At 38.3% G+C, this 16411-nt stretch overlaps 1 protein-coding gene and 1 long non-coding RNA gene across 2 annotated transcripts in view; both read left to right on the forward strand.

Annotated features, from left to right (window-relative positions):
* The window catches only part of LOC117411439 (XK-related protein 6-like), a 99379-nt gene that overhangs the window by 18190 nt on the left and 64778 nt on the right, over positions 1 to 16411 (forward strand). The window lies entirely within an intron of this gene.
* LOC131737322 (uncharacterized) lies at positions 1087 to 10257 on the forward strand. Its single transcript, XR_009328939.1, has 2 exons — positions 1087 to 2492; positions 9154 to 10257. It is a non-coding gene; the product is annotated as an uncharacterized LOC131737322 (long non-coding RNA).

The following is a 16411-nucleotide window of genomic DNA, read 5'->3' on the forward strand; positions in this document are numbered from 1 at the left end:
TCTTTCCCTTTGCCTTTTTAAAGATTATTCTCCACTGTAATGCTGTGCTTGGCGCCGCTGCTAGTGTAAGTACTAACAGTAATATTTTTGCATCCTGTTTTTGTTCCACACATACAGTACTGTACAAATATTATTATTATTATTGTTATTAATTGGTCATTTAGCAGATGCTTTTATCCAAAGCGATTTACAGAAACTAACGGGTGAACTATGCATCAACAACTGCTGCAGAGTCACTTACAATAGGACAGTTTTACATCTCCACCGAAGGAGGGCGGACAAGGAGGTTAAGTGACTTGCTTAGGGTCACACACAGCTAGTCAGTGGCTGAGCGGGGATTAGAACCGGGGACCTCCTGGTATCAAGCCCTTTGTTAAGGCTCGTCTACATTGCCCTTACAGGTATGAGCAGAACTAGAATCATAATGGAACAGTTTGGGTGTTATGCAGCTCCTACTGTATTGGTAACCTACCCTACAATGGAAAAAACATGTTGAGACTAACTGTACCTTGGTAACTCTAGACCCTGTATACAGTATTGCAGAGATTACCTTTTACATAAAGATACATTAAAATAGTACAATAAAAGAATAGCCACTTGACAGTCATGTTGTGCAGTCTTCACCCTCCCAGCTGGTGTAAGGTTCGCTTTATGGGTTTAATGTTTTTCAGCCATGCTTCCTTTTGTTTAAACTGATCCAGGCAGAGGGCCTTGTAAAGCAGTGCAAGCCCTCTTTTAATCCACTCTTTATCACACATGAGTATGTAATAATATCGATAGCCAGTGGCTCCCAGAGGAAAGCCTCTAAATTCACTTATTCTCGGTTCACGGGGACTGACAGGCTTGCCTGTGTTTTTCACACAACAGAAGCAGCAACAGCAACCCTCCGCTCTGACAATCGTCTGCAGCACTCTTCTCTCTATAAGAAATCAAACATTTTGCTGAAGAACTTCATACACTACGTAATACAGTTTCCAAAAAATTACATGCCTACAGATTTTTTTTTTAAAAATAGTTTTCATTTGTCGTCATACAGTACAGTAGCCTTTCCCATTTCCCCAAGATCTGATTTATGGTCTTGGGGGGGGGGGGGGGGGGGCAGCACTGTTTAAGAGGTTCAGTTTCTCCTTTTAAAAAAAAAAAAAAAAAAAAAAAAGAAAATCATTAACAATAATATTCAGATAAAGTCAATCAAAAATAGTTTATTCAGGAATCAAAATGCAAACAGGAATAAAGCAAATCAAACGCGATACATCAGTGATCTCACATACAAGTCTCAGTTGATGGTGTTCTGAGCTGGCATCAGTGTAGATGTTATTTACTTCTCAGCTGAGCTGAGCTTTCATGGCATCAGAGATGTTGGCTGTTTTCTGAGCCAGCATGGCACAGAGATGTTAGTTTCTTTGCTGGCATCAGTGTAGTTTCTGAGCTGAGCCAAGAAATTACTATGTACAACACAGATATAAAGCTAGCTTATGTAATTTCCTTGACCAAATTTGGCCTTATTTCCCTAGCACGATGCATGGTGTGAGACAAAGCACATTAAAAGGTAACATTTGCATTTCTTCTTCACTTTACCAATGTCAGCAAAAACCCAGATAACAAGAAGTTACATTTAAGAACAATATGAGTTTTGCTCAATTCTCACAGGCAGCAAAGCGTTATACCCACGCATCACAAGACTGGTGATTGCAAACTGCTGATGTGCACCAGCTATGTACAGCTTAAATTTAAGAGTTTATTAACCCTGCGTTGATTCAGAGCTTACATTAAACACAAGAAAATCACACATGTTTACAGACAGTTCCAATGATTTCTCACTTCCTTCATCATTTAAATGGGAAGCATAAGTAACGGGTTGCATAATGAAAAGGAACAAAGGCTGATGAAACATTAAGAGCTTGTGCCATTTAACTGGAACAATGTGTACACTGCCCCACGCAAAATGCATGTTTATCAGAAAAAGCCTACATGTTCCAATTGTATGGTGTGTTATTAATGCGTTCTGTGACACTAGCCTAAAGTTATAGCATGTCACTTTTAACAAAAGTGATTTTTAAACTGGTTTTAATTGGTTTGATTATGGTTTGTACATAGGCTCAAAACAGCTTATTAAGCAGAAACAAAGGTTTTATCATCCCTTCAAGGTCACAGCTGCACTTGCTGAGTTATGAAAAGCCAGTTACTCCCTACAAGGCCAGGGCAATACATAGGCAAGAGTATAAAAACGTTACACTGGTCCACAGTAATGGTTAGATCTGATGACTAGAGCTGGGAATGGCAGGCTTTGAATAATTCTGTTCTAATAGCAATGCTTCAAGTAGTTCCGAAAGATGGATTTTAATGATGGTTATGTGTGATAGAGGGGGAGAGGGTTAATGCAAGAGACTGGTCTGAGGAATGTGTTTTCCTGCTGTGTGACTGCAGTCCATCTTTTTTTTTTTTCTGAAATCTTTGGAGAAACAGAATAACAGCACACGTTGCACCCTGCCGTGAGTAGCGCTCTCTCTCTCTCTCTCTCGTGCTCTCTCTCTCTCTCTCTCCTCATTTCTCCCTCTCCACCCTCTCTCTCTCTTTCGCTCGCACTCATTTCTCCCTTTCCTCTATTCTCTCTCGCTCTCTCTCACTTGCTCTAATTTCTCCCTCTCCCCTCTCTCTTGCTCTCTCTCTGTCTCATTGCTCGCTCTCACTCGTTCTCATTTCTCCCTCTATTGTTGCTTGCTCTCTTGCTCGCTCTCACTTTCTCATTTCTCCCTTTCTTCTGTCTCCTCATTTCTCCCTCTCCTTTCTACTCGCTCCTCATCTATCTCTCTCCTCATTTCTCACTCTCCTTTTTGTTCTCTCCTTTCTATTCTCTGTCCTCATTTCTCCCTCTCCTCTTCTCTCACTCACTCATTTCTCCCTTTCCTCTATTCTCCCATTTCTCCTCTCTTCTCTCCTCTCTCTCACTTGCTCTAATTTCTCCCTCTCCTCTCTCTTCACTCATTTCTCGCTCGCTCACTCACTCGTTCTCATTTCTCCCTCGCTGTCTCATTCGCTCCTTTCTCGTTCGCTCATTTCTCATTCACTCATTTCTCGCTCGCTCGCTCACTCGTTCTCATTTCTCCCTCTCCTTTCCCCTCTCTTGCTCGTTCTCATTTCTCCCTCTCCTCCTCTATTGTTGCTTGCTCTTTTGCTTGTTCTCATTTCTCCCTCTCCTCTTCTCTATTGTTGCGTGCAGGTCCTTACTGTAGAAGCGCTGACAGTTGTATTAGCAGCTGATTGCCAGACTTTGCTTTTTCTGTTCCTCTGAGAGCGAGAGATACTAAGAAATTCAGTCAAGAATCAGCAGAGTGAAAGCTTTGTGCCTGAATGCATGCTGGGGTTAAAGCTTATTGTGCAATTGTATACAGCGCTGCTCAAACCCCATACCCCAGAGCACTAGTTTTTCCAAAGGAAGGACAAATGGCTGTGACATTATTAGTGTGTGTTTTCTTTTCTTTTTTTTATTTTCTACTTCAGTTTCTACTTAACTGGATATTCAGTGTGCTGGTTTACAGTGCATAAGTAGACCCAAGACTTGTGTAACATGTTTTGTTTATTTATTTATTTATTTATTTATTTATTTATTTATTTATTGGTGTGGGCACACAAATAAGTAACAGCACAGTTGGGAGTGTTTATTAAGCACAACCTGTGAGGGGAACATGTATGAATTTGCACATATATTTGCAAATCTGCTGCTGCTGCACCCTTATACGCTGATCATGCCTGCCTGTCACACTCTGCATGCTGAAAACAATAATGCCTTGATTTTGCAGCCATCTTCATGATACCTGGGATGGAAGTCAGACTCCCATTGCATAGCAGTTTGATCCAATACTGGTATTGCTATGAGTGTAATGAAACACACCCAAGCTTGTTTCCTATACACTGTTGAGAATCAAGCTTGTAGTAAAACCTGGAATGGATGAAACTCCTATGCAATAAGTCTCATTGCCATCCTTGTATCCACTCTGTTTCCTATAGACATTTCAGATTGCATTTGGCTGTAATCTGCTAAACTGTCAATTTTATACACATCCGCCTAAAGTGCATACATGAAACATACTGTAGAAAGGCAGAGTGGTCAGAAGTCATTCAAGATACGCAGGGTGTACAGTAAACCTTATTTGTTGTACAGTCAATACACATAAAGGACTACTTCCCAAAGTAAAATACCCAAATGTAGTTCAGTGTTTGAAATTCAGGAGCCAGTGCAAACACAAAATATAATCCATCTGTTGAATTACTTTACCAAGAAGCATTCAGAAGACCTTCCTTGACAATAAAAAGGATCATTCGAAAGGCAACAGCCTTGAACTATATACATTCAGCACCCCTTGAGTGAGGTATCGAGCCACACAGGAATTAGTAGAAGGGGAGAGCTGTCTTCCTTTTGAGCAGAGACCACAGCAGGGTTTCGATTAGAGACAGTTACAGTAGCATTTGTGCTCATAAGGAGTGAGGCCTGTCAGGATTGCAGGGTTAAATCAGTGATTTATTGCAAAGTGAATCCACCAGTGATCCAGAGTTTTATGGTTGGAAAAGGGAGTAAGGAAAACAAAATCAGTTTTGCACTGGTTTGATAATTGTCAAAAACCCTCTGTAAGAATATCTTCTTGCTGTAAGAAATGCTGTGTTTCATGAGTGGTACTATGGAGTAGAATCCTAACTGGGTGCTCAAGAATAGCCGGGTCTGTCACTTACACATCTGCTTTGTTCTTCTTTATTGCTGCCTTCTGTGGAATAACTGAAGTTTAACTAAACAAAAAAACAAAAGTGTGCCCTTTCAGTGTCCCAAGATTTCAGTATTGAATCAAACAAGAAATGATTTGTGTGAGCCAGACATAGACTACACAATACACATTATTTAATTCAGATAAAAACAAATTTATTTATATTAAATTGGTGAATTTTATAATTGTTCCAGACAGACACTTTGACCAGGAGTGGGAACACTATTCGGGTGTAATTCAGTAAATCTACTTTGAACTTTTTAGTTTTTTAATGTTTATTGGAACCCGGGAATCCATTTTTTTAAATTAAACATAACCGTCTTTTGTGGAAGAGAAGCTGCCTTCCTTATTGATAATTACTGTATGATCACATTGTTTAACAGTCCTCTACAGAAACAGTGGCACAGAGGGATGTTATGCCTGAGGCTATTTGGAAAGGCCTCCCCATTTCAGGGTTGCTTATAACTTTATACTCGGACAATATTTGTAGTGAGCATTCAATGCAGCTGCTGGGGCTGGCATGAGCAGTGGGTGAATCACAATGTTGGGGACATTTTATTTTTTATCTCATGTTGTCTGTCTGTATATCTGGCAGTAGTCGAACCCTATTTCTGCTATGGTCTTGGGGACTTGTTTCTAATGCTTGGCTGCCTGCTATTTGCGTATTTGCTAACAATGTAAAATCTGAATGTGCCACCTGCTGTATATGAACTACTATAGATTTAATTCCCTGTGTCTAACTTCCTTGGTGTTTATATACATATGTATATACCTGTCCTCTACCTTTTATGTTTTAAAATGATATGCTGCATATTGTGTGATGCAGGGCGTAAAATAACCGACGGCAATTGCCGCAGTGCCCAAGCTGCTTGCCGCAATGCCTCCCAAATAAAAAAAAGAAAATAAAAAAAACTTACGGCAAAAGTTGCTTGTAAGCCCACCCGTCATTGCCGTCGGTGTCCCTCAGCACCAGCACATCTGATCTACATCCCATTCACAAACTAGCTCGGCGTCAGCTGGCCCGTTCTGTCACAGTTCAATTTAATTGTGTCCTGCGAGAATGAGGCTGTGTGGTCCAGTGGTTAAAGAAAGGGGCTTGTAACCAGGAGGTCCCCGGTTCAAATCCCACCTCAGCCACTGACTTATTGTGTGACTCTAAGCAAGTCACTTAACCTCCTTGTGCTCCGTCTTTCGGGTGAGACGTAATTGTAAGTGACTTTGCAGCTGATGCATAGTTCACACACCCTAGTCTCTGTAAGTCGCCTTGGAGAAAGGCATCTGCTAAATAAACAAATAATAATAATAATAATAATGTATTTTTGTTGCCATTCTTTTTAATGTGCACCTCCTAGCACTAAGCCACAAGAAAGCCATACTGTAGCATTGGTTAATGACAGGCAAACAGGGTGAGACGCTGTTAGACTGAGCTCAATATGCTCGCGCTTCCAGGATTTTTCAATCACACGTGTTCACTGGCAGTGTCACTGTGTGATTATTGTGTCTGTGAGCCCCGTGCAGACGCAAACATTTAAAAAGAAAGAAGGAAGAAGAGCTGTCTAAAGCGGCAGCCAAGTGTTTGAGGATTTACCTAGTGTTCAGGTAAGCAATGGATGCACAACAATTCGTCCCCAACAATAATAATAATAATAATGTGAATTTACAGCTGTCAAGTACAGTACTCCAGAAAGGACGAGATTAGACAGAATGAAATTGAATTGTGACAGAACAGGCTTAAAACTGCAATACCTTAATGCAACGGTGCAATACACATTCCAACTCCCTTTCATGTCTTCAGTGTATATACATTGCTAATTTATATACATTTCAATGAGTGTTGCTGTTTTGTAATTTGGTGTTATTCCCCACAAAACACTAATGCTAAAAGTGAACACGCAGTAGTAGGTAGATAATTTTTGCTCAAATTCTTACACCAAAAGAAACAACAAATGAGCAAGTAGCTATGACATGGTTCAGGTAGCAGCTCCCTGTGTTATTAAACGAGTAGGAGAGAGAACATAATGGTGAACAAAACACAATCTTGAAGTGCATCGATTTCTGTTTGCATTTATTTTTGTGTATACATTCTCACTAACTTACGTAGTTCTGCCTTTAACTAGTAAAATGTGTGTGTTCACGAAAGGGGCTAGAATGTGTAGCATGCTTAAAAACAGCATAGCAGGTTTTTTTTTTTTTTTTTTTCCTGAATCAAGTGCAATGCACCATAACAAAACTGTAAATCCTTTGCAACTGTACATTTCAAGAACTGAAACTATATACAATCTATCTTGTTTTCTTTTTTTCTTTAACTTTCCCTTCACTGACATTTGCTGATTTGTGCTGTTGTATCACTAAGGCTGTGTCTAAGCCTCTAGTCTAATTGATGTATTGGACCCCATTCGCACTTGCAATTTTAAGGCAGTCTAGGGGCGCCTCAGGGCCACCTTTTCTCGTATGTGAATGCTCCAAAAAAGGCAGCCCGTCTCGTATCACATGACACAATGTGGTTGCATGGATCAGTAGACACTCCCACACTGTCTCACGCGTGGAAAGATAAATAGAAAGCTGAATGCTCTGCTAGCCAAGATGGCAGTGGATCAATATTGAATGGTTATTATTTCTACATCATACAACTTTCATTATAAAAATATTAAATTAAATAAATCTAGCGTGTTAGCGTTCAGGTTGTTTCTTTCACATAATATACAAGCTGCAGTGCATTCATAATTAAGCTTAATTTGTCACAATTACATTTTCTTCCTGTTATTTAGTAACTAAGTGATACATATAAAAACTGCAGGATTGTGACTGTCAGTAGTGGAGTAGTGGTTAGGGCTCTGGACTCTTGACCGGAGGGTTGTGGGTTCAATCCCAGGTGGGGGACACTGCTGCTGTACCCTTGAGCAAGGTACTTTACCTAAATTGCTCCAGTAAAAACCCAACTGTATAAATGGGTAATTGTATATAAAAATAATGTGATATCTTGTAGCAATTGTAAGTCGCCCTGGATAAGGGTGTCTGCTAAGAAATAAATAATAATAATATTCAGCTACCATTGTTTATTTTGCAGGCAATGATATACACAGCTACAGAAGTGTTTGTCTTTACATTAAAATGCAGATCACTTCTTTTAGCTGCTTGCTTTTACAATCGCACAAAAAATACTGTTCTCATCCACAAATAAATAAAATAAAATAAAAGTAATAATAATAATCTCTAATGCCTCTCAGTCTGTTTTGTATTGTGCAGTTACACAGCGTTTCACCTGACGAAAATGCAGCCAAAACAAAGTGAACGAGACAAGCTAGGGTAATGTAACTGTTAATCATTAAACAGTTCTATTAATCTGTGATCTATTACTTTTTGTGCATTTTCATTTGCAAGTAAACTGTGACATTAGGGCCTTATCGAGCACATTATTATTTTATTTATTTAGTTATTAGCAGACGCCCTTACCCAGGGCGACTTACAGTTGTATACAAAATAAAATGATATTATAGGGTATATTATTCGAAGCACTGAGACCGGTACCTATAGCGGTTGTAGTGCTTCAGTAAAATATGTATTGAATATCTAGTGTACAAGACTGTGTAAGAGGAGTGCTATGATAGAATATGTTTGAAACATACAAAATATACGCTAACACTAAATTTTAATTTAGAAAAAACTGAGCACCGTCCGTCCCTCCCCCCCCTCCAGCTCGTGTTAACCAGAGGCAAATTTCTTGATTCACCATCTCGACAGCAAAGCATTGTGTAGCATAAGCTGTATTGAAAGAAATGTCTGGTAACCCCCCTGCTGTTTGGGATTTTTTTTGGTAAATGCCCAGACAACCAAAAAGAAAGTTGAATGCAAACTGTGCAAGCGACTGATGTACAGTATCATGGAGGCACATCCAATCTATGGGGTCACTTTACAATCGGAAGTTCATATTATTATTATTATTTATTATTTTTAGTAGTAGTAAAATGTCACTGACTGATAACCTGCTTAGAACGGTGACTGTTAAATTAAGTTTGTTTTGCTTAAGTCCGCTGCAGTTCGTGCTGCTGCAATGCAAGCTTACTCGCAAGCAGCATCAATTTATGTGTAAATAAGTGTATTTTTATTTATTTAAATTATAAAAACATGATTACTGTTCTATATAATGTATTTTTAAACTACATATGACTGTTTGTTTTATTCCATTTATATGGCTTATTAAAAATAATAGGACTTTCAATCAAATAAACAAGTACTCATGGTGATGTCACCAGTAAATTATGCAAATTAGTACCATCGACGGTTCGAACCTTCCTACAGTAGTGTTCCGAACCTTCTGTCAAAATGTACCATTCGTTGTGGCCCTAATATATATATATATAATGTCTCATGTTTCCTTCTTTTTATGGCTTTACAGATTTGCAGTGCAGCGTTTCCCTCAGCATGTCTCTTGGTGTAAAGTGCAGGCAGCTGGTGGTACAGTAGTTTGTAGCTGTTGGGGGGTGGGTGGAATGTTTGTGCATTTTCATGAGCCTACTGCACAGGAGTGTTTTTGCTACTTTGAGGAGTTGTTGTGTAAGTCCACTATATTGTATACAAAGTATGTTTTTTTGTTGAATAAGTGTGCATGAAACATTTCCCTTCAATGACACTGTAGTATATCCATTCATTTAAGCCCTAGCCTATAAAACCATTACAGTCTTGACTTTCTCAACAATTGTTTGGTTTTTATCAGAACCATTCCCCGTTTCTGTTTTTTTTTTTTTTTTTTTTTAAATCCAGTGTTTTCTTTTCTTAATGTAAGTTTTAATTAGAATTTCTGTTGGAATTCATTTTGGTTTTTTTGTGTTCCTGTGTTCATTTCATAAACGTTTTATTTTCTGTTTGTTTGCTGTAGTGTCCCTGGAGTTCTGGCAGACTGAGCCTGAAGGATCGCTTAGGAAGTTATTGGCTGGCGAGATGTTGAGATAAATTGGCATCTCTGACACTGGAACCACAGAGACCAGCAACCTTTTAATTCACCCAAAGCACTGGGCAAATTTACTTTCTAGTGCTTGCAGTATGGGGGTAGATAATCTCTTTAAATACACTACACTGTTCAGTGAAAAATCAGCATCACCATTGAATCAGGTGGGCAGCCTAGGGTGTGTGATCTGTCAAGATCATGGCCAGGGTGTCATCATACACATTATCATTAGCCGTCAGGCGAGTCTTAAGAAAAGATTTGTTTACCTATAAAATACATTTTGCACGACCACACTCTTATGAGTTATACAGTAGCTCTTGTATCTCAAATCAATGTTTTTCTTGTTTTTTTTTTTTTTCCATCATTATTATTTTTGTTACAGTATATATTTCATTTATTGATTTTTGTTTACTTTCTTCTGTTTCCTTAAAGACAGACATGCTTCCTACCATTTACAAATCACAAACACAGGAGAGACCGCATGGACCAAGGAAACGCTGTCCAGGTACTGGAAATAAGGAATTGTCCCTGACAATTTATGGTGTAAAGGTGTTATAGGTGTAAAAAAAAATAAAAGTTGAAGAATGGGACAGAAATATAATTATAATGGATGTGGTTTCTGACAAGGCCCAACACAGTGGTGTAGTCAGGTGATTAGTTATTACTGTAAAACTAAAATCAGATGCAGAGTGTGTTACAATTCAGTTTAACAATTATTTATTTTTTGTGCACTCAATACTGTATTTAAATAAACATTATTTTTGGCTGGTCTTGTTTTAATTTAATTGTATTAAATTAAGGAATGTATGTTTGAAATCCTTGGGATGATTTTAATAGGAAAAATGTCCTTCTCAAAAGTATGCACACATCCTTCAAGTATTGGGACACATACATACAAAACAGCTGGAGAGGTACCCTTAAACACCTCCAAGACTTTAATAAATATCTTGCTATCCCTGGATGGATGGATAGATGAGCAATCTGTCTTACTGCACTGGTACCCCAAATATTACCAATTTATTAATAATGGGGAAATAGCTTGGTGGCATCTACTTTCTTCATTTTTACCCCAATTATTGTGACTGTTGTGCTGTACTAGTTTCTATGCAAACCGGGTGACTGCCAAGCTCAAATCCATTTATTTATTTGTTTTGAGACCTGTTGTAGGGTAGTGGATTGTCACATTTATTAAGGAAAGAGAGTTTTTAACAATACACAGCACTGATGTTCAAGGAGGCATGTTTTCCAGTTTTATGTGATGGTAATTTAAGAAATTATATTTGTTGTCAGTCACTTTTTCTTGAGGTGGCAACTGTTTTTTGGGGTAATTTAGAATACTTGTTTTAAACCTTTTTAGTACAACTTGATATAAACAACTTACAGACTCTTCATATCCTATCTGCCATCCTGCATAGCCAGTAGTGGAGCAACAGAAACCGGTAAGAAGGGTTAAAAATATCATAGAAATAAAGGATTTTTAGCTAGTAATCCTTTACAAAGAACATCATACATCTACTCTTGGTCCAGTAGATCCAGTCGGAGTCCTGATGGTAGTTTGTGTCAGCAAAAGCTAGACATGGTCCTGGGGTGGGATATTGATCAGTTCACAGATGTAGATTAAAGGAAACATCCAAACAGTACATATAAAAGGCTTTGTGAAATACTTACATTGTTACCTTTTGTGCATTTTTATTTGATTTTACTGTAGGTCTCACATATGCAGTTTTGAAAGAAGCATTTTATAGCAACCATTTCTGGTGTAAAATCATATTGGAAAGGTACTATGGGATGTATACCGGAAAAGATAAAAACTACAAACATTTTAGTTTATTATAATTCTCATTCTCATGTACATATGTTTCCCTGCTGCTGCTACATGCTGAGTAATAGTCATTAAATTCTGTTTATTGTAATGACTTTTCTGTGACATTCAAAGTTATTACTCACCTAAAACAAGGGCTTTGGTTTTGTCACCTGACACATTAAGACCTGTCAGTTGCCAGCAGCTTGTACCTCGGACGTAATCTAATTGGTCACAACTGCGGTGACCCTGCAAGCTTCCGATTAGAATGAATGTCAAGCTGTTGCCTTTTACAGAAACATGCCCCAGGCCTGGCACAGACAGGTCCGCAGTAAGGCAGGAGAACAAGAATTAAAATAACAGCAACTGAGTATTAAAGTCGATGAGTTCAAAGAGCTACTCTTCCACTACAGCAGGGAGGAAATCTCTTATGCCAGCAGAACATCATATTTTGCTCAGATCCAGCACTTCTCCCTTGCCAAACTGATTGGAGGGCAGCACATTGGATTCAGAAAGAATTTATGTAATTATGTAGGGTGTTTTAGACAACCTTCAATTTGGGAGCTGATAGGATGAAAGGTCATTCACTTACATTCATGAGCTACAAAAATCTCAGTGCAGTTTTAGTGTTGAACTGAAAGCAACGAATCCTGTGGCACAGCCCCTTATAAAGTTTAGTACCCAGATGTGTATTAAAGTTCAGTGAAGCAGATGCATTTACTGTGTAGAACTGAGATCTGTTTTGACTGTTGTGACTATAAGTATATCGGCAGTCCACAACAATCTGGTAACTCGACAGATAAGCATTGTTAGTTTTCTAATTTGTTGAAAGTTTGCTGGTGTAAGCTTATTTATTTAGTTTCCAACTTTGAACCTTGCAAATTCAGCAAATAACAGAACCTACTCCCTTACTGACCCTGTTCTACTCTTGGTGGGATCAAAACCTGGTTTTTCAGTTTTGTTTTTTTCTCCACAATGACGACAACCTTGATTCCACACACGGTCAGACAGTTGTTTTAGTTTACTCAGTTGTTTTTGAAACACCGTTCTGCAGACCATCACTTCCGTTTTCATCAGCCCCAAGAGTGTGTCAGCAGATCCTTTTATAGTGAGTCGCTGTGCCGGGACACACCCACCTGCTGGCCAGGCTCCAGCTGCCATACCCTGTGAGCACCCTGGCAGATTGTCTGGCTTCCTCCTGCAGACCTGCACCCAAGATGCCTGTGACGGTATCTGACCACCAAGTAGCACTGTGTGACCTCCTCCCATTCAAATAACAATATACTAAATACCACTAGACAGTATGTGAATACAAAATATTTCTGTCTTCATAGTCTTGATTTCTAAACAGCCAGAAAGGACATTTACTCCATTTGATATCATTTAAGGCTTCTGGTTGCTTTAATGCAGCTGGGATAAGCTGCAGAAATGAATAAGGATGTCAGTGTTGCAATTCAGTGCGGAGCTTTCCTCTTTTCAATTCTCCCTTTGTTCTATTGACCATGTTCTGGTCCTTTTTGCCAACACTGGAATTATGCCACAATGTCCTTGTCTCTCCAGCGCTCTCTTTTTTTTCTGTCCTGTTCTAGTTAATCTCCCTCTTTGATCTTTGTTACTTATTTCTCCACGTGGGCTGCTTGCTAAATCTGTGATTGTAAGAGTGCATTAAAGCAACACAAGGAGCAGGCAGTGATTCATTCTGTAACTGCCTGATACTGAATAGAGGAGGTGTTGATTATACAGTTGTGGAAAGGGGTTAACCCTCTCTGAACTGCCTGTTTGAAAATGTTCTATAAGAAATAGGCCCTAGAAACATACATTGGCTTTTATTTACAATCTGCTCAGATTAAGCTGCGGGTTAAACAGCAGGCTAAATGGATTAAACTCTGTTGCAAACAGTTAGCATTTATTCAGCTGTGCTGTAGTAGGTATGTAGTACAAAAAATATTGTGACAAACGTCTGCTGCTGAATATAAAATGTCTTTGCGAACAAGGTGCTCTCCTAGTCTGTATACATTTTAATCAATAAAGAAATACATTCATTAATAAGATGATCTGTTTAAATCATTCTGAATCCAACTCCTTCGGATTGCACTTCCAATCAGTGCTCTTAATTAATATGATCATACACTCTCCAGATGTCATTGTTCAGTTTGATGCTCCTGCTTATCAGAAACAGTGAGAATATTATACTCCATATTGTGCTGGGATCTGGTGGCTAATTACATTTTTAGTCAGTATTGTGACGAATGTAGCCAGGCTTTAGATTTTATCACGAAGTTGCAGATTTCAAGTTATTTATAACATGTTATAGTTGTTGAAATCTCCAACTTTAAAAGCTGAAAAAAAATAAAAAGGCCCAATTAAGATAATTATTAGTTCAATTAATAGTTTAGTTAAGTAATTGAGAGCTCAGATGGAATGAAAACCAAAACACACATGGTGAAAACTACTGGTCTACGACATTTCCATGTCGAAAATAAAAAAGAACTCCAAAGAACCAGTGAAACAAGCCATTATGTACGGGCCGCCTAAAGCTTTTCAGCCTAAATAAACTGTTGAAAATCCCAATTCCACCAGTCTGGAAGTGCAGCATAACTATGCATCGACTGTATGAGAGCGGCCAAGCAGATATGAGGAAGTAATGGCCATTGTTTCAAATGACACCCTACCCAGTTTACCTGAAAATCCAATGAGCAGCCCCACTCCCAAAAAACCTAAAACTATTCCAGTTTTTCCAAAGAAGATATTATGGAGGCTATCCGTTCGCGGTGAGATTTCATAAACAATCTACAAAACTAGACAGCATTGAAAAACAAATGAATAACAATTCAGCAACGATTGTGAGCATCATTAAATCTGTAGACTTTGTTTCAGAAGAAATAAGGGAAATGAAAGAGAGTTAAAAAATGTGACAAAGAGGTAGCCAGATTATAGTAGCATGTAAAACGCAGGTTATGTAGGGCAGCAGTGTGGAGTAGTGGTTAGGGCTCTGGACTCTTGACCGGAGTGTCGTGGGTTCAATCCCAGGTGGGGGACACTGCTACTGTACCCTTGACAAGATACTTTACCGAGATTGCTCCAGTAAAAACCCAACTGTATAAATGGGTAATTGTATGTAAAAATAATGTGATATCTTGTAACAATTGTAAGTCGCCCTGGATCAGGGCGTCTGCTAAGAAATAAAAATAATGACAATGGGTAACCTCAAAGCAAAAGTAATGGAAGCAGAGAGATATAAGCACCGATCACCTGAGATCTCACTGAAATACAAGATACTATTGATGTAACACAGGGTCGGGAAGCAGATAGAAGGCAATTGGCAATTTATAGTACAATTTGCCATGAGGGTGCACAGAGACAAGGTATGGACTGACGTGAAAGGCTCAGGGTTTCTATGGGAGAAGGGAATTAAAATTTACGAGGACCTCTTGCCCAGTGACAGAGAAGCACGAATGTGACTTTGGCCAACATTGAAAAGGGCTAGGAGGGAGGGTAAAATTGCCTTTTTTTGCGGTCCGTTCACTTTTGTGTATGGTCGAAAAATTGATCTCAGTGACACCAATTGATTTTTATTAGGGGCTAATGCTAGGTTCAAATCTCACAGTCAAGGAAGAGAAGTTAATTGTTGGGTGATTACTTAAAGCATATAGATACACTTAACGTTATTGCAATTGTGTGTATATAGTTGGCTCCTTTGAGCTAAACTTTTTTTTTTATTTGGTATTTTTTTTCATGTGAATGTTAATGTTTTCTGCAGCTTATCATTTATTTTCTCTCAATGCTAGGGGCCTGCATAATATAACTAAAAGAAAAGCACGTTTCATGTTTCAGCGTAATATTATTTTATTGCAGGAGACACACTCTAGTGACAAAGACTCCAAATTTTGGAGGACACAGTGGGGGACAAAATACTGTTTATATCTAATCATTCAGCATGGGTGGCAATTTTATTTAATCATTTTAAAGGTAAAGTTGTTAAATCTGACTTTGATCCTAACGATTATTGGATTGTTCATGTTATTGAAATTGACAATTCATTTTGTATTCTGACTAATATATATGGATATAATTCAACTGGGCTTAACAAAATTATTTCAAAATGTAGTTGATAAAATTAATGTTCTACTTAGACAGTACCCTACAGCCTTAATTATAATTGGGGGAGACTACAACAAAGCCCCTGATAATGCCTTAGATAGATTCCCACCTAAATCTAGCACTCATAACATTAATTTAAACATTGCATTGCTATGCAATGAATTGTCCCTGGTAGATATTTGGAGGCTCCACTTCCCAACTCAACAATGTTTTGCCTGCCATAAAAAGAACAATACCATCAGGTCGAGGCTGGATTTTTGGTTGCTGTCTCCCACTCTTTTTCCCTATAAATTTTCTAATTAAAAATGTACTTCTCTGTTAACTGATCACTCTGCTGTCTTTTTGAACATTAAAAATCAAGAAAACTACAGTTCTAATAAAACAAATACAAATTATTGGAAATGTAATACTTCTCTTCTACTTAATGACACATTTTGCTTGAATGTTAAAAGGATAATTGAAGAATGCAAAAATGAACTTGCACTTTCTAAAATTCAAAGATGGTAATTATTTAAATTTAAAGTAAGATGCCTCAATTAAGTTTGGAAAAATGATAAAAACAGCCATTTTGGAAATAATCTCTTCTTAACATGTTATTAAACAAAACTAACCTTTCAGTACGTGGTCATACCATGTACAGTAGATCGTATTCCCTCTAACTGTCAGCACCAGCGGTTTCCTACTTCTTGGATGACTTGGCCATGTGCATAACGTCCTTTCTGCCGATGACATAACAGTAGAACTCCTTGCAGCTCATGTTGAAATTCATTTGTGCTTGCGTTTCCCACCTCACCAGCTCAATACTGC

This window comes from Acipenser ruthenus, chromosome 6 (assembly GCF_902713425.1).
Source record: "Acipenser ruthenus chromosome 6, fAciRut3.2 maternal haplotype, whole genome shotgun sequence".
NCBI classification, from domain to species: Eukaryota; Metazoa; Chordata; class Actinopteri; order Acipenseriformes; family Acipenseridae; genus Acipenser; species Acipenser ruthenus.